At 39.9% G+C, this 23,370-nt stretch overlaps 1 protein-coding gene across 27 annotated transcripts in view; it reads right to left on the bottom strand.

Moving 5' to 3' along the window:
• Positions 1–23,370, bottom strand: part of BNC2 (basonuclin zinc finger protein 2) — a 454,605-nt gene that overhangs the window by 102,655 nt on the left and 328,580 nt on the right. The gene's annotated exons all lie outside the window — the stretch shown is intronic.

Below are 23,370 nucleotides of genomic sequence, written 5' to 3'. Positions count from 1 at the left end.
CTAGGGACAGTTTTCTTTTTTTGTATTAACTATTACAGCAATGTTTTAATTTTCAATCAATTATACATTAGTTTCATAAGCAAACAACAATATGTATTTTTTAAAAGTTTTAATATATTTTGACATTTTCCCCAATTTTCTTACCTAACTGCAATCTTTTTGGTCCCTGTTGAGGAAAAGGGGTTTTTCAAACTCTCATAATAAAAGATAATTAGCAACTGTTGTGGTGGAATAAAATTTTATAAATAAATTAATGTGTTAAGTCATAAATTTGAAGTACTATTTCATAAAACAGACTGTCAGTTTCTAAGAAATAAAAGGTTTATTCTTAAGCCATCCTTCTACAAAATCCTGATAGTTTTTCCATTAAAATAAATCCCCAAACCCAAATTCTATGGCTTCTCTCTCAAAACTAAAGTTTTTAGAAAGCATTTCTAAGGTCGACTATGCACACGCATGAACTACTTCAGCACCCTTGGCAGTTCACCTTGTTGCTTACAAACAAAATTCCTCTCCATAGGTCTTTTCATTGACTGTGGCTTCATCTTCGGGTTTTCTTCCTCCTACAGAATTCAATACAAAATTGTATCACCCTGTTGATACATTCAGGGACAAATTTCCAGAAACCATGGTATTTTTCTCTATTCCACTCTGTCCTCCTTTCATGAGACTGGGTTTCCCCAGAGTCTTCAGGAATCTTTAAAAAATTAAGGAACTTTCTTTTAAGTCTAAAAGGGAAGGCAATCAAGAGGAGTTTTTATGGAAAAGATGATATTGTGCAATGTAAATCTTGTCAAGAGCAAAAATAAGCCCTTTCTGCGGGTGGAATGGAAACCACAATGCCAAGGGTAATGCCTACAGCAACTTTTCTGCTTTGTTCACAAGACTTCTTGAAACCCCTACTGCGTGAAGGGTTGTACCACACACCATGGTGCACACTGTAAGCTGTGTGGGCGGGACTTGGTGTGTGAGCGTCCGACACGAAGAGAAATGAGTTTACTAATGACAGACTGTTGCTCTGACGTGTGGCGAGCCAGCAAGCTGAGGCACGAGAGGGTGCCGGCAAAGAGCAAGAGTGGACAGGTGTCATGCAGAGGTGCTCTCCAGTCCCGGCTCATGGGGCCTGATAATTATGGGTATTGCCAGGCCTGCCAAGAGACACACTAAGCAGGGTGCAGGGAGCAGGGAGCGGGCAAGGGGAGGCAGGCAGCTTACGAAACTTGCCACCTACCTCCCAGTGGCACTAGCAGGCTCATGTGCTCCATTAAAGATAATCAAGGGTGCCTAGCCTCCCCTGAGATCAAGAAGAGATGGTGATTATGAAAATAATAACAGTTTTAAAAATTAACTAAATTTTCTAAGGGAGGCTTCCTTTCTGACAGTGCTGAACACTGGCAGACAGGCAGGCAGGCAGGCAGGTAAAAAACAAAAACAAACTAGGAGACCACAGTAGCCTCACTCTGAAAGGCCACTCCAGGGATACTTAAGCCAAACACGGTCTGCGAGGTCAGTGGTTAGGCGATTCCCTCCTCTGCTGGCACTCCAAAGGCATCTCCGCCACATGTGCAGAAGCGAGGAGCCAGCACCAAGACGGGACAGCATACCTCTGTCTGGGACTGCCTTTGCAGAGGGGATGGCAACAAAAAAGGAAAGAGAGAGAGCAGCTTTTCTTTTGCTTAATTTTTTTAAACAAAAACCGCCTAGAGACACTGGTTTGTGAAGCCAAGTTTGCTAAAGTACAAGTGTAATTTACTTTTATGTAAACATAACTTCACAGAGCTATCAGTAGGTTCCATTTCAGTAAAAACAAACAAAAAAAAAGAAGCTGCAAAATAATTATAAAACATATGGTGCAAACCCCGGCTGTGTTTATTTTATGACAGTTAACATTATTTACAGTTTGATCTGGTCAGAATTAATACTCAAAGCATTATGCACAAAATGCAGCCAATTTTTCTTCTGAACCATGCACAACAGCAGTTTCGTGGACCCACTGGAATGAATTTGGAGATCTCTTGTACTGCCCCCAAAAATTAAATTTTATTTTTTAACATAAAATTTTATTCAAAATGCTTGAGTAACACCACCAAGCTGCCAAAAGCCACAAGAGGAAGCCCATCCTCATTTCCTTGTCTTAAATAGCAGGAAAATTTTACAAATATGGATTTAAAAACCTGCCATTAGTTATGTGAGACTGTTTAATTGGCTACCACTCATTTTATTATCTCAATCGCTAATGGATGTGGACATTTTTTTTTATTATTTTGTAACAACACAGCCCCTACTTCCTGGTATACATATCATCTGTCTATCCTGTTGAGAAAACTATCTAAGGAGCTCACCCCTGCCATTGCAGAGGCTTTCGTAGGTACCGAATGCAGAATGTTCAAAACGGGAAGTCAAGACAGAAATTTCCCTTTCAATGTTCAACTGAGAGGTATACAACAGACAAAAGACACAAAAACATAAAATACAATCACAAATAATTCTTGTAATGGCTATGCATGACAGTATTGCTGCAAGTAGTTTTGTTAAGCTTTGTTTTATATCTTTGCAAAACAAATTAAGAATGATATACTACTATTGTTTTAATGATCTGTGATTGTTTTTAAAATTTACTGGATGTGAGTGAAATCGGCATCTTTGCATTTGATTGCTGTTTATAGTCCTTGCTTATATTCCTGCTGAACCATGTCTTTTTACTTTTTACTTGCTGAACTCGTTATTTAGTGGAGCATTAAGCCTTTAACTACAATGTAAATTAAAAATATATTATCTCAAAAAATAATCAGTAACCAAATTTAAAAAAAATTAAAAAGACTAATTTCTTGTAATGAAAGTCTTAAATATTTCCCTATACTTTTATTAAAGATTCTAGTATTTGGTTTCTATCCAGTGCCTTCTATTAATATAAATACCAAACTTTACAGGACCAGGTGGTGGCTGGTAATCCGAGCTACAAGAGAAAATGGCTGTCTTTCCTCCAGGGCACATGCACATTCTGCCCTCCTCTCCATGGACCCTCCCAGCCCTAGCTATCACAAGAAATGGCTTCCTGCAGTGCTGTGCTTGGCCTGACTCAGACCGACCAGGAGAGCTGATTGGTCAATGTTCAGAAGTGTGTAAGTTGGTTGTTCAAACACAGAATTATGCAAACTTAATTAAGTTGCATAAACACAGTTAAAGAGATACTAGAAATAACAGTAATAGATACTCAAAGCTCATCATCTTATTTAACTGTATCTTACTGTTAGCCATGTTCACTAAGTTACTGACTTATGTTTACATCTACCAAGGTGGCCAAGCTATTTAATAATGTGCTACTTGAGCATCTCTTCCCATCTCTAGGTTGATCAACTCCTGTTTCAGGGTGAAATCAGCCATGGTAGGATATTTCCACCATAGAAATCAGCAAACACTGCACATCAGTTTTCAATGACAGAGCTGCTGTAACGTATTTACCAGGACAACACTAGCTGCTTCTGAATCATGGATGGCTGTCTAGTTTCAAAACTTCGACTTCATTTGAAACTGCACACTCATTTAAGCTTTATAATCCCATCTGTACCCGTTTGGGAAGTAGAAAAAGAAGTGCAAGAGATAATTTTGCTATGACAGATTTTTAAAAATAACTATAAATTTTATTTGGATTACTTATTTTTATGAAGTCTTGTAAAACATAACATGCAGCATGATTTCCGGAAATGAAAAACATTAGATATGACAAATGAAATATATGGTTTGTGTCTTGGACAGGAAACACCCTGCATAGCCTCTAGAAACAAACACAAAGATTAAGTCACAGGCACACAGGTTTTCTGTTTTCTATTTTGTTTAAATGCCTGGATTATTCTGTTTTATAATAAACTAGTGAATGAGGTTCTAGCCATTACAACCCTTTGTTTTTAAAAAACTATAAACTGATTTATGATGAAAAAATAGACCTAAGGAATAAAGCATAGAAGAGTGAAATAATTCTGAATAAAAGCCAATGGGAAAAAAGAGGACTTACAGGCATTAAAATGTAAGAAAAATTTAGAGATAAATAACTTTTGGTTAAACATGCAGCAATATCTGTTTAAGATGGAAATCAGGATGAATCAAATTCTCATATTCTGAAAACTAAATCTGGGTAGGAAGAAAAATCTGCCCAAGTATATTACATGGTACATTCATAATCTCATACTTTCAATTTCTGGTTTATAAACCTAAAACGAACTCTACATTTTTCAACATCATGGCTAATTATAAATCATATATTTAAAGGAAATACCTTGAAACTAAACAGCTTGCCATCCAGAAATATTCCAAATGCCAACAAAGGGGGAAAGAGGAGGAATAAATATTACTAAAGTTGGTGACGGCACTGTGGTGTAGCAGGTTAAGCCCCAACTGTGGCGCCCGCATCCCTTATAGGTGCCGGGTTGTGTCTCAGCTGGTCCTCTTCTGACCCGGCTCTCTGCTTATGGTTTGGTAAAGCAGTGTAAGATGGCCCCGGATCTTGGACCCCTGCACCAGTGTTGGAGACCTGGAAGAAGCTCCTGGCTCCTGATCGGCCCCGCTCTGGCCCATTGTGGCCATTTGGGGAGTGAACCAGAGGATGGAAGACCTTTCTCTCTGTGTTTCCCTCTACTTGTAATTCTACCTCTCAAATAAATAAATAAAATCTTTAAAATATATATTACTGGCCGGCGCCGTGGCTTAACAGGCTAATCCTCCGCCTTGCGGCGCCGGCACACCAGGTTCTAGTCCCGGGTGGGGAGCCTGATTCTATCCCGGTTGCCCCTCTTCCAGGCCAGCTCTCTGCTATGGCCCGGGAAGGCAGTGGAGGATGGCCCAAGTGCTTGGGCCCTGCACCCGCATGGGAGACCAGGAGAAGCACCTGGCTCCTGGCTCTGGATCAGCGCGATGCGCCGGCCGCAGCGGCCATTGGAGGGTGAACCAACGGCAAAAAGGAAGACCTTTCTCCCTGTCTCTCTCTCTCTCACTATCCACTCTGCCTGTCTAAATAAATAAATAAAATTAAAAAAAAGAAATGTTTAAAATATATATTACTGAAGTTCAAATGGATGCTTTGGGGCCAGTGTTATGGTATAGTGGGTAACACCACCACCTGCAACACTGGCATCCCTTATAGTCACCAGTACGCGTCTCAGCTGTTCCATTTCTGATTCAGCTCCAAGCCAATGGCCTGAGAAAAAGCAGCAGAAGATGGCCTAAGGACTTGGGCCTCTACACCCATGTGGGAGACCCAGAAGAAGGTCTTGGTTCCTGGCTTTGGCTTGGCCCAGATCTCATCATTGTGCCCAGCTAGGGAGAGGAGTGAACCAGTGGATGGAAGATTTCTCTCTCTCTTAACCCTTTCAAATAAATAAATAAACATTTAAAAAAATATATGTTTTTATAGGTCTTCTCATAGTAGCTGACAACATTTTACAGAAGTGAATTTTATTACAGAGAGTCTAAAAAATCAACTTTCATGACAACCATTATTAGTACTGTAAGATTTTAATGCAGAGAATTTGTTGTTAAAACATCAAAGTTTACTTAACTCACATAGACTCTGTGAGCCCAAGATAAATCAGAAATTGTGTCAAGTGCTTTTTAAAACCATCCTTTGTGGAATTATTATTATTTAAGGAGAAACACTGTTCACTGCATAGAACGCCAGAAGTGATATCAAATGATCCATATGTGGCTATTAAAACAACTTAATTGAGTGGGGGAGAGAGAGAGAGAGAGAGAGAGAGAGAGAGAGAGAGAGAGAGAGAACGAACACATAAGAGCAAGAGTAAGAGCAAGACAAAAGTGCCCTTATCTGTTGTTTCACTTCTCAAGCGCCCACAAGGGCCAAATATCCCACGTGGGTGAGAAAAAACAAAATTGCCTCCCAGGTTCTGCACTGATAGAAAGCTAGAATCAGGAGCTGCAGCTGGGAACCCAACCCAGGTACTCTGACATGTGATGTCTAACATGGGATGTGGGTGTCTTAACCATTAACCTAAGTACCCCTGCTCCCATCAAGCATTTTTACCATTACCAAGGAAATATTAATAAATACTGTGTTCAAAAATCATCAGTAGTTGCTCAATTCTGAGAAATGAGATGACAGCAATTAAATATTTGGGGCTTTTTATTGTAACAAAATTGCCCATGTGTTTTATCTTAAAATTTGTGGGAGCCGGCACTGTGGCTCACTAGGTTAATCCTCCGCCTTGTGGCACCGGCATCCCATATGGCTGCCGGGTTCTAGTCCTGGCTGCTCCTCTTCCAGTCCAGCTCTCTGCTGTGGCTTGGGAAGGCAGTGGAGGATGGCCCAAGTGCTTGGGCCCTGCACCCGCATGGGAGACCAGGAGGAAGCACCCGGCTCCTGGCTTCGGATCGGTGTAGCTACGGCCATGGTGGCCATTTGGGGAGTGAACCAATGGAGGGAAGACCTTTCTCTCTGTCTCTCTCTCACTATCTAACTCATCTGTCAAATAATTTTAAAAAATTGTGAAAAATATGCATTAACTTTAAATTCCATAAACTTAAAAACTATTTTCAAATTTACTGTACTTACTTAAAAGAGAGAGAGAAATACAGACTTTTGAGATGCATTCCCATTTGTCAGTCTGCTCACCAAATGTGCAATGCCCATAACAGCTGGGGCTGGGCCAGGTCAAAGCTGGAAGCTGGGAACCCAATCTGGGTCTCTCATGTGGGTGTTCAGGGACCCACACTTGAGCCACCACCTGCTGCCTTCCAGGTTGCACATTAGCAGAAATTTGGAATGGAAAATGGAGCTGAGACTTGAACAACCTAAACCCAGATACTCTGATATAGGACATGGGTGCCCCAAGCTGCTACACCAAATGCCTGCCTGCCCATTTTTAAGAATTGAGATGAAAACACTTATTGTCATTTAATCATCTTTACATGTCTGATTGTAAACAAGAACTTGGAGGAGCTCATGGATTTTAAGTAATAGATTAAAAAAAGGAATGTCCACTTAGTGTCACTTCCTATGTGCAAATATCATCTATATGCTTACCAGTTTTCTAGATTCCCCTCCACCCAACCTTGAAATCTAGAATCAACCTGTAAGCACCTTAATTCTTCCTCATCTTCTGAATCCAGTCAACAAATAATTTTGTCTGATTCTGCTGTTTATTCTCCCTGCTACTACCTTTAATGCCAGCCTAATTTCTACTTGGAATTATAGCTTCCAAATCAGATAGTGTGGCTCTGGATTCCTTCGTTCCACACAGATGCCACTACCAAAGGAAGCTTCCCTCAGGCACTAATGAGCGGGCAATTATGGCAAGACTAGCTTCCAAATTGCCCATGTTTCTTTGTATCCGTGTCCTGGAGTAATCAGGCTCTGGCTCTGAGTCTAGCCTTTGCCGAGTTGCTTTGCCCAGTGAGATGCTAGCAAACACCAAGCAAGGAGACCCTTTAACAATACTTGCATTTTTGGACCTTGTGTTCTCTTGCTGCTCTTCAGAACCCTGCAACTATCCACATGTGAACAAGTCCAGGTTAATCTTTTGGATGAAGAAGCATCAGTTAATTGGCTCCATTGCCCTAACTGATAGCACCCAAATAGCCAGATCTGTAAGTAAAGGCCATGGCAGACCAGTCAACCCTTGGTTAACCCTTGGTCAATGTGCCAACTCACTGCAGATCTGCTCAGCTGACTCATAGACTTGTGAACAATGATAAAGTCATGTTTTAAGTCATGAAGTTTTGGGTGATTTGTCTGGTAGCTGTGTCTGATGAACGAACCACATTCCTTATTTAAAAGGTGTAACTTTCTATGGAACGCAACTCTTTAACGCAGCAACCACAGCCTGTGGTGCTCTGGTTCCAGTCCAGTTTTTTGAAACCCTCTCACTGCTTCCCGAGAATACTCTGAGAATTGTCTGCAGGACATGTAACACTGTGGAAAAGTTAACAACAAGGATGAAATTCAACAAAGAATACCTAAAACACCCTATATGAAGTTCAGCAACATTCTTTTCTGAAAGTCTTAAAAGGAAATCAGTAATAAGCTTCACTTATGAACTTTTATTAGATTTAAATATGCGTTTCTGGTCTCACAATTTACAACTATGAGAAGGAGAGCCTTTTCGCTTTTGTTGCGCACTGTTGTCCTTCTCTTTCATAAACATGAACTGCAGACCCTATTTGATGTGGAAAAAGAAATATTCCCCTCCCCCCTCAGAAGCTCGTATTTAAGCCCTGTCCACAGTAACCATAACAGCAAATAAAGCTCTGTTTACATCCCATGAATACTTAATTGAATTCAAAGTCAGCCAAATACTCTTAGTTCAAATGAAAAGAAAAAATGTAATCATCTTTCAGAGGAATCCTTATAATTTTATTCTTTCCTCCAAAGATACACTTGAGAAAAAAGAAAAAAGGAATTGGGAACATTTTCTAAGCCAAAATTTAGTTTCTGTTATAAATGACATTAACAAAAGTAATTTTTATTACCTGTTATTTTTATTCACTGAGTTGTACACTCTTCATGTGTTAGCTTACTCCTCGAGGTTAGTTAAGCTATAGGGGAGAAATTCTTTCTATTTAGTGTACCATTTATCATCAAAACTAAATATGTAAAACATGTTATTTATCAACAAGCTAACTTCTATCATGCTCACACCTCTACAAAGAGAAAATTATATGACAACTTATAGAGCTCATTCTAAGTAGAAAAATATTTCTGAAACAAGGGTAGAGGTTATTATTTAAGTTTCTTGAATTACTCTACATAGGAGAAGACATCTATAAATTCATGTATTTATTCTGCAAGAAAAAAACACTTTAACTTACTGAATGTCATTTCAAAACAATTATATATGTACCAACTACAAGGACCATCTTTCAAATGTATACCTTGTTATTCAATAGATAAGTTCATCTGACCTCCTTGTATTTCACACAGAACACTATAGTACTATATGAAAAAACTTTTTAATAGGTGTTCTTCTATTTAATATTGGGTAAGAGTAGTCTTATACCAGTATCATTGTTATAAATAAATGGATAGCAATAATTTTATGAACCAAGATCTCCCCAAGTCCTGCTATTTACAGATGCACTGAGTAAAACTGAACATAATATATTATTAATATAAACATACATATAGGTCATGAAAGAAAGAACAGTGTAGAAAATAACACTGCTATTTAAATTCTATCATCTTGACCTTCTATTAATATAAAATATAATGTATAGAAAAAGGTATACATATCTTTTATAGAGAAATCCAATCCAACAATTTTAACAAAAATCAAAGCATGAGTAAAATAAATGGCAACCAGGTTCATAGCAAGACATATCTAACCTGTGGCACAAGCAAATCTAAAAAGTTTGTGAAATTTAAGCTATCAGCTACTCCTTTGGCCTGGGAAACCACAACTTTTACCGGGATGCAGTTTGCGCCTTCAAAGCAATACGCTGGAGTGAGTAAATCACACATGAAAACTTCTGCAAAGTTCCTTTCTAAGGAGTATTCTCCTCCTATGAGTGTGCCCCTTTTAGGTCCCAGATACTTTCCCATATGGCAAATATAATGCAGCAAAGCTTCCTTCCATCTGGACCTTGGAAAACATTTATGAAGTTTTACTATACATCTTTGATAATTTTGCTATTCCAGACGTCTCTTTGTCAAAGTTCTCCTAGAATGTGAACCTGAGAAATGATAATTTATATTAACAGCCTGGATCCAGGTGTTAGGGAGAATAGAGAGAAAAGAGAGAACAAAGCAGATGGTGCTGTGTGAAGCTCCTCTGCCTGTGCCACAAATGTGAAGCCACTTTTCCAGAAGAAGAACCTGCTGGTATTAGATTATCACCTTCTTAATCATATACATATATTACTTACCCCTCAAGCAAGCTACCTGGTAAACTAAAATTCTATGTGCTGAGTGAAAGAAACTAGCAAAGGGAATATAGACTAATTCCGAGTCTGATGTTCTTCAATGGGCACCACAATTTAATGTGAAACATTTTAATTGACTCAAGTGGCACTGGCAACCCCAAATCCAAAGGGATCATCTTGTTCTAAATGAGTGACTTCACAGGCAGCTTTTGTGAAATGATTCTGATGGGGCTAAAATCTTTTAGTACTAAAAGGGAATTTTAAAATAAGTTTAAAAATAATTAATTTCATTAACTTGTCAAAACATTTGTGAGTTAAGAAGAGGAAGAAAACACATATTTTCTGCTTAACTTCCATAATAAATTGGTGGGTTTTCCATAATAGACAAAAAAAAAAAAAACCCTCCTTAACTCAACCAAAATAAATGTTTTAAACTCAAAAAGTAGGGGCTACGTTGAAAATTACTTTAGTAATTTTAATTTAGTCAGTTACTTAATTGCAGAGTTTGAATTAATAGTACAATCAAGAAAAGCTAGGGAAAGTTTAAAATTCTTTAAAGCATTAACTTTTCAAGAAGGTCGAAATATGGGGTCCAAAGAGTCTACTCACATATAACTCATCATTGCACTAATTATCGGTTATATATTCATTAGAAAATGAACCCAAGATTTCGGCTTTCTTTTGGATTAGCTTGAGCCACCAAACTCCACTAAATTTAAAGTTATAAAAAGTCTTACAAAAAGTATCCTGTTGGGGCCGGCGGCATGGCGCAGGTTAATCCTCCGCCTGTGGCGCCAGCATACGATATGAGCACCAGTTCTAGTCCCAGCTGCTCCTCTTCCAATCCAGCTCTCTGCTATGGCCTAGGAAAGCAGTAGAAGATGGCCCAAGTGCTGGGTCCCCTGCACCCACATGGGAGACCAGGAAGAAGCTCCTGGCTCCTGGCTTCAGATTGGTGCAGCTCCAGCCGTTGTGGTCATTTGGGCAGTGAACCAATGGAAGGAAGACCTTTCTCTCTGTCTCTTCCTCTCACTGTCTGTAACTCTACCTCTCAAATAAATAAATAAATAAATAAATCTTTTTTTAAAAAAGTATGCTGTTTACTGCTTGTATGCCACTCAAATATCTATTGAATGGATATATTTTCTAAAATCCTCAATTTTGGGGGAAAGAATCGGAAATCTGTGGGAAAAAAATAAGAAACCTGTATCCCAAAGGGATGGAGGATCAAATTTAAAACAGACATGTGGAGCAGCAGTTGTGCAAAGCGAGTTAAGCGGCCACTTGGGGTGCCTGCCAGCTTCCTGACAATGCTCGTGGGAGACAGCAGATGAGGTGCCAGAGTCCCTGCCATCCACGTGGGAGTCCCAGGTTGAGTTCTGAACTCCTGGACTGTCTGCCATAGCCATTGCTATTAAGGACATTTAGGGAGTGAATCAGTGGATGGAAGGTCTCTGTCTCTCTGTCTTTCAAACAAATAAATCTTAAAAGATGAGTATATAGTAAATAACCAGAACATTCTGAAAAACACATCTTCAATTACCATATGGTTACCATATACTTACTTTCCATTCACCACCTCTAACTTGTCTACAACTTGTCTGCATTTACCTCCCAAAGTTTAATCATTTTTCTTTTCTTAAAATTACTATGCACAGTAAAAGAGAAAATTTCTAACTGCTGCACCATGTAACTATTTACTGTGCTTTGTTAACTCAAAGACACAACCCACTCAAAGACACTGAAATTCTCAAAGTCAGAGAAGGGCTTTACAAAGCCAAGTATTTGCATATAAAATTTTTGCTTGAAGAAAATGCTAGAATTTTATATAAAAGGAACTCACGGCTGGAGAAATATTTCTATTTATGTATTGAAAAAAAAATTTTTTTGATAGGCAGAGTGGACAGTGAGAGAGAGAGACAGAGAGAAAGGTCTTCCTTTGCTGTTGGTTCACCCTCCAATTGCCGCCGCGGCTGGCGCATCACGCTGATTGGAAGCCAGGAGCCAGGTGCTTCCTCCTGGTCTCCCATGGGGTGCAGAGCCCAAGCACTTGGGCCATCCTCCACTGCCCTCCCTGGCCATAGCAGAGAGCTGGCCTGGAAGAGGGGCAACCGGGACAGAATCCGCCACCCCGACTGGGACTAGAACCCGGTGTGCCGGCGCCGCAAGGCAGAAGATTAGCCTATTGAGCCGTGGCGCTGGCCTATGTATTGAAAATATTAAAACCACTATTTAAATGTTTGCTTCTTCAAATATCACCTTAATCCAGACTGATCTACTCATTTATGTGAAATGCTCATGTTATATCATACCCAAAAATATGCAGGGTAACAGCATTCAGGTTCTGAGAATATGAGTCTCTGCATTTAGAAAATTAAAATGGACAGAAGTACGAGTATCTGCTCCCTGTTACCACCAAAAATGATCTAAACTTTGATTTAGAGTAACCCAAGTGCTTCTCAAACCCTTAAAATAATTTTTGTGAACAGGTTTCTTTTTCAATAGCCTTATTTTAGAGGATTGTCCTCAAAAGCCATACAAGCCTCACTGGTTGCAAAAATGTGTACGTCAAAGGAGCCAGTGGCCTTGCTTAATTAACATGTAAAACTTCAGCATCTTCAACTCCATTTCTGTGATTTTAAAAGAGGCTTCAGCGAGTCAGTCTCTTGACAAGAGCATTCAGATTGCAGAGAAGCCTACAGAGGCGTTAATGACATTTACCCCCTAATAAGAGCTGTTCACACTTCATGGCTTTTCCTTGTTACCGCTCAGGACAGACACTAGCACCTCATTGAAAGATCAGTGCTGCAAGGGAAAAAGGCCCCCTGAGACATCTCCGACTTGAGGAAAAGCACTAAATCAGGTGATGCTGCAAAGATGACATGTTGGATTCTCAGGGGTTCTTACTCACCCTATGGCCGTGGATTTGAGGCAGTTAACACACAGCCAATCAAAACCCTCCCCCACTCCCAGAAGGCAGGGCAGTCCTCTTCTTCAGCAGGCATATGAAGGCTAGGGAGAAAAGAAATAAACTTCCTTCAGGTGCCCCAGGTCTGGCAGGATCCAAATGCCTCGTACTGTTCTCCGTTAATCTCCATCAATGTGTGGCTGGATGAATAACACACTGACCTTTTCACCTAAGAGACCACAATTTGAATCCAACAGAAAGTCACCAGAGGATCAATGGACACAGGCACTCATATTTTAAAGCAATAAAGCACTGAGAGAAGGGGAAAGGGGGGAAAGTTTTCTGCCGTGGTTTTGGCCACAGATTCCACCCAGCTTCCCTGGCTCAGCGCTTATGAATTGGAACCCTGATTCGGAATTGAAAAGCTCCCAGCACTGCCCCTATGGATCTCAAAATCTGGCACCAGCCCATGGCTACTGCAAGACAGACATTCCCTCACATGTCAATACGTGGAAAAGCAATCCCTGCTGGTGATGGAATGATGGCTGACTCAATGGAATATACTCAGCATGAACTCCAATTCTGGCAGGGATGACAGCACAGAGACAAGTAGCTCTTAATTACTCTTTCGAGGGGAATTTAAGTGTGTTTTGTTATTGTTCATTTAAGAATTTCTAAACATGTGGGCATACTTTAAGAGCAACAAATGAATGAAACATTTAAGGTGCTTCTCTGGGTACCTAATTCTGTGTTTTATCAACATACCATAAAACAGACTTACTATTAACGAGTACTCTAGAGACAAAATCTACAGGACAGTCCATTGTTTAAAGGCCAATTCTTCTGAAGTCTGGACTGACATGACCACAAGTCAACCATGCCAGTGGTTTGTGTTCCAAACATATTCCTATTTTCCCTACTAAGGAACCTAAAGGAAACGCCTGTTGTATACCAAGGCTGCCTTCAGAACTGCATTCAAGAGTAGGCACCAGTCTTCAAATTACCACATTTACTCAACACTATTTTTAAAACCGAAAAAAAAAGAGAGAGAAAAATCCACAGCAGGAAATACATATTAAAATAAAAATAGAAAATACAGTAACCACATTACTCATACTAACTAGAAAGCTGCTGTGGACACTATTATTATGGCTTTGTTACAGAGAGAAATTACATGAGAACAAGGAAACCAGGGCAAAGCATCGCCTTACACAAAGAACCTCCAGTTCGCCAAGCTTCTGAAAAATGCTTTTCTTGGGAGCTATAAGGTAAGATGAAAACTAAAACTCTAAAACTAAAGATGCATTCTGGACAGAAAATGCATCCCAACTGATATCTATTTGCCTCATTTGGGGGTGTAATGTCTGAGTATTATGATCTACAATAGCCATGCGAGATATTCCACCATTGAAATGAAAACTTAGCAAACTTAACATCTCAAGCCTACTTTGACTGCCAGAAAAAAGAAAAGTGGAAAGGGATAGAGGAGGAAGAAGGGAGAGGAGGAGGTGGGAAGAGACAGAACAACCGATTATTAAGTTGCCACCAACAAATGAGAACACTCTCAATGGTGGGCTTCTTGAATGTGTATAAAGTCGCTAGCTAGTTACCTACCTTTTTAAGTGTGAGGGTTACTGGCAACAAATGCCAGGTCTGCAAAACACCAGTCACATCCCTTAGAAAGGAGCAGTGATGCACAAACATCAGATGAATCAGGAGAAGCTTCGAATTAACAGTCTCACTTCTGGCTTAATCACACTCACCAATATTACAGCCCAAAGCTGCTCACTTAACTGACATTCAACTCCTGCCCCCAACCCTGATAAACTTGGTCATACCTCTTTACAGATTAACATTCTTCCTGTATGGGAAAATGCATGCTGCACCCTCTCTAACAACGTCGTTCTTTTTCCTTAGGAATCTTCTCTTTCAGCAGGTCTTCCCAGAGTAATTCAGTTTGGCAGTGGTCACTTTGATTCGACTAGCAAATGTACTGGCCCACATGTTATTTTCCAGTTGCCATCAGCATTACATATATGGCTAAAGCACATGGCTATTTATGTTGGTTCCATCTGTTTGGCCTTAGCAGATGCTTCCAGAAACCCACCCAGATCCTTATCTCAATTTCTTGTTTTCACAGCCCTTCACAATTTCATGTATCAGTACTTGAACTGTGGGTCACTCAAAAGTAACATATCCTGGGCTAGGACCAGGCCTTGAGACGCTCCCGGTGATTACTGGCTACAGTCACAACACATATTTCAGTCCTGTGCAAGCCCCACTCAACTTTGTGGCCTGTCTGCCAAACCAGGAGAAATACTAACAAAGGACCAAGTAGTCCTAATAAAATGCATGGGTAAGGAGAAGAGCCGTAATGCTTCTGCCGTTCTGTAAACTTCAGGGGGTGGGGGTGGGGGTTGGGATTGGAAGATCACTCTACTTAAGGAATTAAATTTACCGAGTTCCACCGTGCATTTAAAACATCACTTCCCTTCACCCTGAAAACTCCCTTAAGAAGGTACCACTAGGAAAATGAGGCTCCTAGAAATTTTGCATGGCTAAAGAATGAACTGGTGGTAGACTTCAGGTTTATATACATGGCCCAGGAGCTCTGTATGTAAAACTCAACAAGCAGCATGAAGTACTACTCTGGAGATCATCTGGTTTCATCAGTGCCATCAGAGAGGGTATCTATCTCAGGTCACTCTTAACTGGTTCTTAGCAAATGGTGACTGGCCAAGGAGATACGGGCTCATTTCTGTTTCTCTTGCACAATGCAAAATCCCCTTCTCCATGTCCCACCAGCACAAACTCTGCTCCAGCAGTCACTACATTCCATCCCGGAATCTGGGGAGCTATCTGTTTCTGTTTCGCAAGGGTAAAGGGAGGAATATTTTTATTTGAACTCTGAGCATAAAACATCAAGCTACGTCCTTGGATCTGAGGTGTTTATTTTCATTGCTGTGCAAATAGCTAGAGCTTTGGCAAGGGATTCAGATTCCCTGTATTCCACTTCCAGCTCTGAGTCTGCCTGAGGCCTTCAGCCACGGTAACTTCAAAACCAGGGATAATAGTCTCTGAAACGATCTCTCTAATAGGGGGGTTAGGAGGATTGCCAGGATAATGTTTGTAGAGGGGTACCAACACTCTGGAGAATAGACACTCAAAATATAATACACTGCCCTGAACCATCTCTCTTGTATCTCTCTGCCAAATGCTGGCAATCTTGACAACTCACACATGTGCTCCTTCGTGCCCAACAAAGACATGAGGCAGGGACACCTTCCTTGTACACGGTGGTGCAATCTAGACTTCACTTGAGGACAAGAATCCCACCTCCAGGTAAGTGCCCGGTGACATCAGTACGTTCGGACCGCGCAACTTTCTCTGATTTGCTGCAGCTGTCTCACCTGTTAGTATAGGAGTCCTGAGATCAGCTCTTGTGGACTCAGCATATGGTAGTTAATCAATAAAAGTTGCCATTTGACTCATCATTAAATGAATTTATACCTAGGTCCATTATTCTTTATACTCCAGAAATTTTTAAAAAATCTGTGACATCAGATAATACCTGTAAAAAGGCTGCTTATTTGAACTAAGATTTACTTTATTCAGTGCAGTGAAAGCCTAGGTACTTTAATCATTTTAACAAAATCACTGAGTATTCATTCATTCTGTGCCAGGGACTTGGAAGAGTTGATGGAATAAGGAAATGTAATGGTCATTTAAAAATAACAGTGTCATATAATGAATAAGTTATTAAAAATGCACAGATGTAAATGCATACACACTTACAATGCAGAAATAGTTAATATTAACAGGAGTGTTATGGGCTAGTTACTGTCCTGAACACTTTATCATTTCATTTAACTTTTACCTAGATGAAGAAACTGATGTTCAAATGTGTTATCTGTCTTGGGTTGCAGAGCCATGAAAAGGTAAAGCCAGGATTCACAGCCAAGTTTGTGTAACCTAAAAGCCTCATGTCTGTCATGATATTCTCCTGCTCCTGTGTTCCTGTATGTTCATAAGCAGACATATATTCATATAGATATGTCTGTGTGTATACATATGCATGCATCATTTATTTGTAATTGGATAGAAGCTACCCTTTTGCCTGCCTGACTGCTCTACGAAGCATAGTGAAATACAGAAATTCAGTACTAAAGACTTCTCTAAAAACAAAGTACTAGAAAGACCAGGTTGGGGCCGGCGCCGTGGCTCAACAGGCTAATCCTCCGCCTTGCGGCGCCGGCACACCGGGTTCTAGTCCCGGTTGGGGCACCGATCCTGTCCCGGTTGCCCCTCTTCCAGGCCAGCTCTCTGCTGTGGCCAGGGAGTGCAGTGGAGGATGGCCCAAGTGCTTGGGTCCTGCACCCCATGGGAGACCAGGAGAAGCATCTGGCTCCTGCCATCGGAACAGCGCGGTGCGCCGGCCGCAGCGCGCTACTGCGGCGTCCATTAGAGGGTGAACCAACGGCAAAGGAAGACCTTTCTCTCTGTCTCTCTCTCTCACTGTCCACTCTGCCTGTCAAAAATAAAAAAAAAAAAAAAAGAAAGAAAGACCAGGTTGGCAGTCATTTTCAATAGTCTACACCATCAGCTTTTCATCAGTGTATTAACAGTTAACATTGCCAGAATCCTTAGCAAATGGCATTGCAAAATGTTTTGCATGCGTCACCTTACTTTTTTCTTCACAACACAACTATGAAGTACATTACTACCCTTGTTTTACAGGTGAGAGAATGGAGGTAAATAAAGACATAGGCCTTATTTCATATATCTGGTAAGGACTGAAGCCTTAAGATTCAAACCCAAGAAGCTGCTTTCCCACAAGACTCTGCTACATCAAATTTTCCTTGTTCAATTGTGAGAAAATAAGGGATAATTATGGCTACAGTACCACTCCTAGGGGGCCACAGACCTGTGCCCGTATTTATGATACAGAGGTGCCGCCGAAAGTGGCTGCTCAACCTGTGTCCTAGCTCCCCTTGATCTCATGGCCACATTGACTTCATTATTTTTAAAGATTTCTCTATTTATTTGAAAGGCAGAGTGACAAAAAGGAAGAAGAAGAAAGAAGGAGGATGAAGGAACAGAGAGACAGAGTGATCAATTGATCTGCTGGTTTAGTCCCCAAATGTCACAGCAGACAGGGATGAGCTGGGCCCAAGCCAGGAGCCAACCCACTAGTTTCCCAGGGTTTACTTACTAAGAGAATATACGTTTGTCTTACTGATATTGACTAAAGCCTAAAAGGTATTTCCTATCTTTTCTAAACATTTGACATCTGCAGAGAAACATGCGTGGCTTCTGATATTTCCAAGTTATAACTAGTCAGAATTAATTTTATATATAGATATATGTGGAAAAAGTACTAATTTACGGAGTCAGAGTTTACAACATATTTTCTATGTATATTATTTCATCTTTTAGTCACTCAGTGGCAAGAGAGGTAAAAGGGGTTATTTCAGTATTAAAGATATGGAAAGTAAGGCTGAGCATGACAAAGTTTTCCATACTCAGAGACTCAGTGGAAGAACTGGTTCTTTCACCCAATCCTTTGATTCCATATCTGGTGCCCTTTTACCATGCAACTTGATAGGCTTTATAGCCTAAAAGGAGCACTTCGTCTCTCTCATCTACCCTCCACACATGATGCAAAGCTTATTAGTTACATACAAAACTTTCATTTTTATATGCAACTGCAAAAGACATGTGTTCCCAGAAAGGTAAGTCAAAGAGCAGGATTTATAAGTGAAACGTTCATTGTAAATATTTCAGTTATGGAAATGAGAGAGAACAAAGGCATAGACAACCTGAAACAAATGGAATATTAGAAAACAGCCAAGAAAGGAACACAATAATTTAATTTTTCCCAAAGTCAGACACAGATGATCTGACCTTTCTGTTCCCCAAACTGCCATCTGAACATACAAGGCTCTCACATACTACACTACATTCTAGAATGACAATTTGGTAGACTTTAAAAACAAAAACAACAACATAAAAAAAAAATCTGCCCTTAAAATCAGGCATCTGATTCAAGACAGATTTCAAAATTTCCTCCTTACAACATTTACTATGCCTATTATCTCCAGGCTGGATGCTGGGAGTTGCCTACTGGGGTAAACTGTAGCCATGTGGTTCTTATCTTTGGGAAGCTTGCAGTGTATCAACTGTGCTATTAAACAGCTTCTTAAAGTCACTTAACCTCTCTGAGCCTCAAGATCAACAAGAGGGTGGGATAAGAGGATTCAAAGAACCAACACATGTGAACTTGCTCCACAAAGGGCTGTTTAAACACAGTGTTCAATATTGACGTTTTCTACCACATGGATACCACAAAACACTTATTCTACACAGAGCACTAGCTAGGAGGCATGGCAGCCTTTGCTTTTCCTCTTACAGTCCTCCATACCCACTTGCTGCTACAGCAATCCCTCAGCTTCCTGCAGACAGACTAAGGGCCCTTTGACCAACCGAACAACCAGATAGTCCAAGTTCTATGGTGAAACATCAGCTATACCAAGGTAAGCAGGTTTCTTTATCCATTCATTTTACCAACACTCATTGAGTGCCATGCATTTGTGGTGTATCCTAGTGAGGAAACCAGGAAAAACATTTTAACAGTTGACTTAATTGCTTGATTTTAAATTACAAATCCTAAGACACCAATGTATGAAAAGACTCACATTGGTTGTGTTCCTCTTTAAGAAAACCAGAATTTCAGCTTATATGTAAAGATCTAAAAATTATGCATGCAAAGAGAATAGTAGCATATTCCTGGCAGAAGGGTCCTTACATACAAATTCCCATGTTGAGGAAGAACTGTGTATATTCAGGAAATAAAACTTCTGATGAGCATCAGAGGGAAAAGTTACAAAGTGGCGAAGATTGGTTAAAGCTACTTACCTACCCTCACAAACTCCACATACTCCAAAATTTCTCAGTACCTCTACTATGATAGTGTGCACCACAGAGGTTGTAAGGGAAGGGTTCCCAGAGGTACTTTCTCCCAAATCTGAAGTCGGCCCCCAAATACCAACGCCCACATTGGCACTTCAGAAATGCTGAGATACGCTCTTGCGTGGTATTGACTGTCCATTAAGACACGGGTGACTTGAGATGTGTGCATCACCAGTTCTCTTGTTGCAAGGCTGCTGACACCTGAGCTAATTATTCCCAATGATTGAGCTGGTTCTCTGAATTCTGGCAGGACCCATTTGCAGATGGAGATTTCCAGAGACACAGGCTAGTGTTTGTGCCCTGGCAACTCAGTTATGTGTTCATACTGAAAAGAGACTGGTGAAAATTTGATTCTAAAATGACTAAGTTGGACAATGAAAATCAACTATGTTCTTATTTCCTAAGACAAAGACAGGGAAAAATGAAGGAAGCACAAGAGATAGGGGTCTGCTTTTATTGTCAGTAAATGTACAGTGAGGAAGAATTATTCCTTAGTAGTAGAAAAAAACTTTGCATGCTCCTTTTCACTTAGATTTTAGCAACTAATTGCATATTCCCATTTTTGTTGTTTTTGGGAAAATGCTTAAAATTTACCATTTTCTATATTTTCTGAATGCATAATAAGTACGTAGGGGCATGCTATATTTTACCTTTATGATATTACCTGGGTTCTTAATAGTGGTATAAGTTATGCTACACATTTTAGATCAAACTGGCTAATGAATGACAATCACAAAAGTAAAAAGTAATTTTTGTCTAAAATGTACATGATCTGAATAGACTTTTAACAGTCTTTTTAATGAATTTTTGGCATTACTTCTATCTCCTCTTTCCTCTTAAGAATCTTCCCATTCACATTGACAAGCAATAGCTTTGAATGGACTGCTCCCCTGCCCGGCCTCAAACCAAAAATTCAGAATCAGATAAAAGACCTGATATTGTTCCACATTCAAAACTATTTCTAAAGGCAAGAGTCACTGTGTATACATAAGGGATGCAGTTTGAGGCCCAGAGAGAGCTAAATTAATATCCTGGCTTGACCAGTTCAACTAACCGTACATCTTCATTTGCCCAGTAACACAATCTATAGCCAACTGCTAACCAAGTCAATATGTGGTAAGACTAACAGCCACCCTAACTTGCCTTGATAATTATTCTCCTTTAACTGACATAATATTCAATATACTGTTGTTGAGAGCAATAATGTTAAAATTGATGCCTTGAGGGCTACAAGACAATTGAGTTTTAGCCAGATAAAATGACTTGTACACTAACAGTGCATCAGAAAGTTCCACAGCCTTCGGATGGACATTTTATAGTCTGCCATTGCAAAAATGCTATATGCAATTATATTCAAAGTCATTTGTGTATACCTTGTCATTACTACATATAATTTTAAATATTGGACAATAATAAAATAACATTGCTATAGAAGAAAAGGGTTTATTGTTAAGAGTCTAGCTCTAGCTCTTGTGGTTTATTTTTAACAAAATGTGCATTTTGTCACTACATAAGTATTAACAGTTTTGCGTCCTGCAACCTTTTTAACTTTGGAAATTTATATTTATTAACTAAAAGTTAAAAAAAAGAAAATTGTAGAGTCAGGATTGTCCCATTCAAAACTGTTTTGAAAAATAAACACAATAGACACACACAAAAAAAATATAAGGTTTCCACAGATGCTGAGACCAGAGGATGCGGGCATCCCTCTGCCCCTTGTAGCTGTCCAGCCACTTTCTCACTGAGCTCTGGGTCAGGGGACTGTGGGCCATTCTCTCTGCTCACAGCTCTGGATCACCTGCACACACTAGATTCACTGGTCTAATGCCTGCCCACCAGTGGTCTAATGCCCATTCACTGGTCTAATGCCTGCTGCCATTGCTATGTTTAGGTGTTCCATCTCAGTGAGCTGTTATGTGTGCACCTGCAGGCTTCCATATTTGTAGTCCTGTTTTAAAATGGCACCTGCCCCAAGAGCTGTTTTCTAACAAGGAACAAGTGAGTTACAAATGCTAAATGACAAAAGCATCATTTAAATAAAATCTATATTACATCAATTCTATCAATAAACAAGACAGAAACTAAACCTGGAGTTCCTCTAATACAGACATCATCTACGATTTTCTGAAAATGTCATTTCTGGATTCTGAAAGGAGAAATACTACATTAAACTTGAGACTGTCAAAATCTGTATCAAATGTATGAAATCAATCATAATTTAAGTATTATAACAAGTGATGCTATGTTTTATATGTAATAGTTCACATCCAAATAAGAGACCTTACAAATTTTAGTTTACCATTTTTTTCAGTTTTCCTCTTATACTTCATTTCTCTTACAATTTTGTATCTTTAAATTTTGGGCCCTCATACAACAAAATAAATATGAAATACATTTTAAAGGAGCACATTTTCTAGTTTTGCCTTAAATATGTTGAAATGTGAAGGGAAATTAACACTTAAATAATTATTTCAGTTAAAAAAAACCAGGTACTATTCAAGGCAGAAGAGTGTCCACTGTCACAGAATAACCAGTAGATTCTATACTTACTACCAGGAAATGCCACAGTGAGCTTGGTTGTTAAGATGGCAAATAAGCTTAGCCATGCACTGACCTATTTGTTTGGACACAATGCATATGCTCTAGGCCTGTTAGGCAAGAAATACACCTGGAACTGAAGTACCACATTGGTGACAGGAACAGGCAGCACAGTGGAGGCACCAGATAGGGGCATGACACCTGTAGAATTTGCATAAAGAAAAGACTATCTGCCAGGCATGATAACTTTCATTCAAACAACTGCACAAGGTCTGTTCCTTCACGTAGGGTAAAATTCATCCAGAACAGACAATACGGATCAAGTTGTAGAAATCACTGCAGAAGGTTGTGGCACTGTATGCATCTCCAGGCCTTGGTCTCTGCAGTGCTGTGAAACTGGTTCTGTGCTCTATTGTTTTGGGCCGCTTCCTCCTGCATCTTGTGGCCTCTCATTTCCCCTGATCACCCCGGACTTAGCTTCCCACTTATCCTGAAATGTCCCCATCCTGAGGCAAATGAGATAATGCTTATGAGTGTGCTATATAAACTAAAAACGTAAGGTATAATAATTATTATCATTATCACCATCTTCATCTATTCTTCTGAGGGCCAAGTTTTCTGTGCCTTCCAAACTAAGACTCCCAGTAAACTAAGAAATAATTCTACCCTGGGAGCAGACAGATTACTCCATTCCCCTACCTTTTCTGTTTCTACTTACCTTCCCTTCACTGCTCTCCCATCCTGGACAGGATATCGACAGGAATTTGTGTTTGGAGGCCAGGTTAAAGCGCAGGGCAGACTTGAGGCTCTCTACTCTTCATATACCAAATTGGCAGCCAAGACCTTGCATATAGCACAGTGTGGTGCAGGGAATAAACATAGGAAATCATCTCTAGCACTATCCAAGGCTGATGCAGCCTCAAACAATTTTTTGGTAGGACTAAATTCTCTCAGTATTATCCACATGGGAAATCTCAAAAATCACTGCAGAGGCTCCCTTTTCAAATTGAGGTCTCCTGCAACAGGAGGTGGTTCTTCTTCATTATCCAGTATAGTCCTTTTGGGTTCTGGTATTTCCTAGTACGCTG

The sequence above is a fragment of the Lepus europaeus genome, chromosome 12, assembly GCF_033115175.1.
Source record: "Lepus europaeus isolate LE1 chromosome 12, mLepTim1.pri, whole genome shotgun sequence".
NCBI lineage: Eukaryota > Metazoa > Chordata > Mammalia > Lagomorpha > Leporidae > Lepus > Lepus europaeus.
The sequence above is the reverse complement of the archived record's forward strand: the minus strand, read 5'-3'. Positions and strand labels throughout refer to the sequence as shown.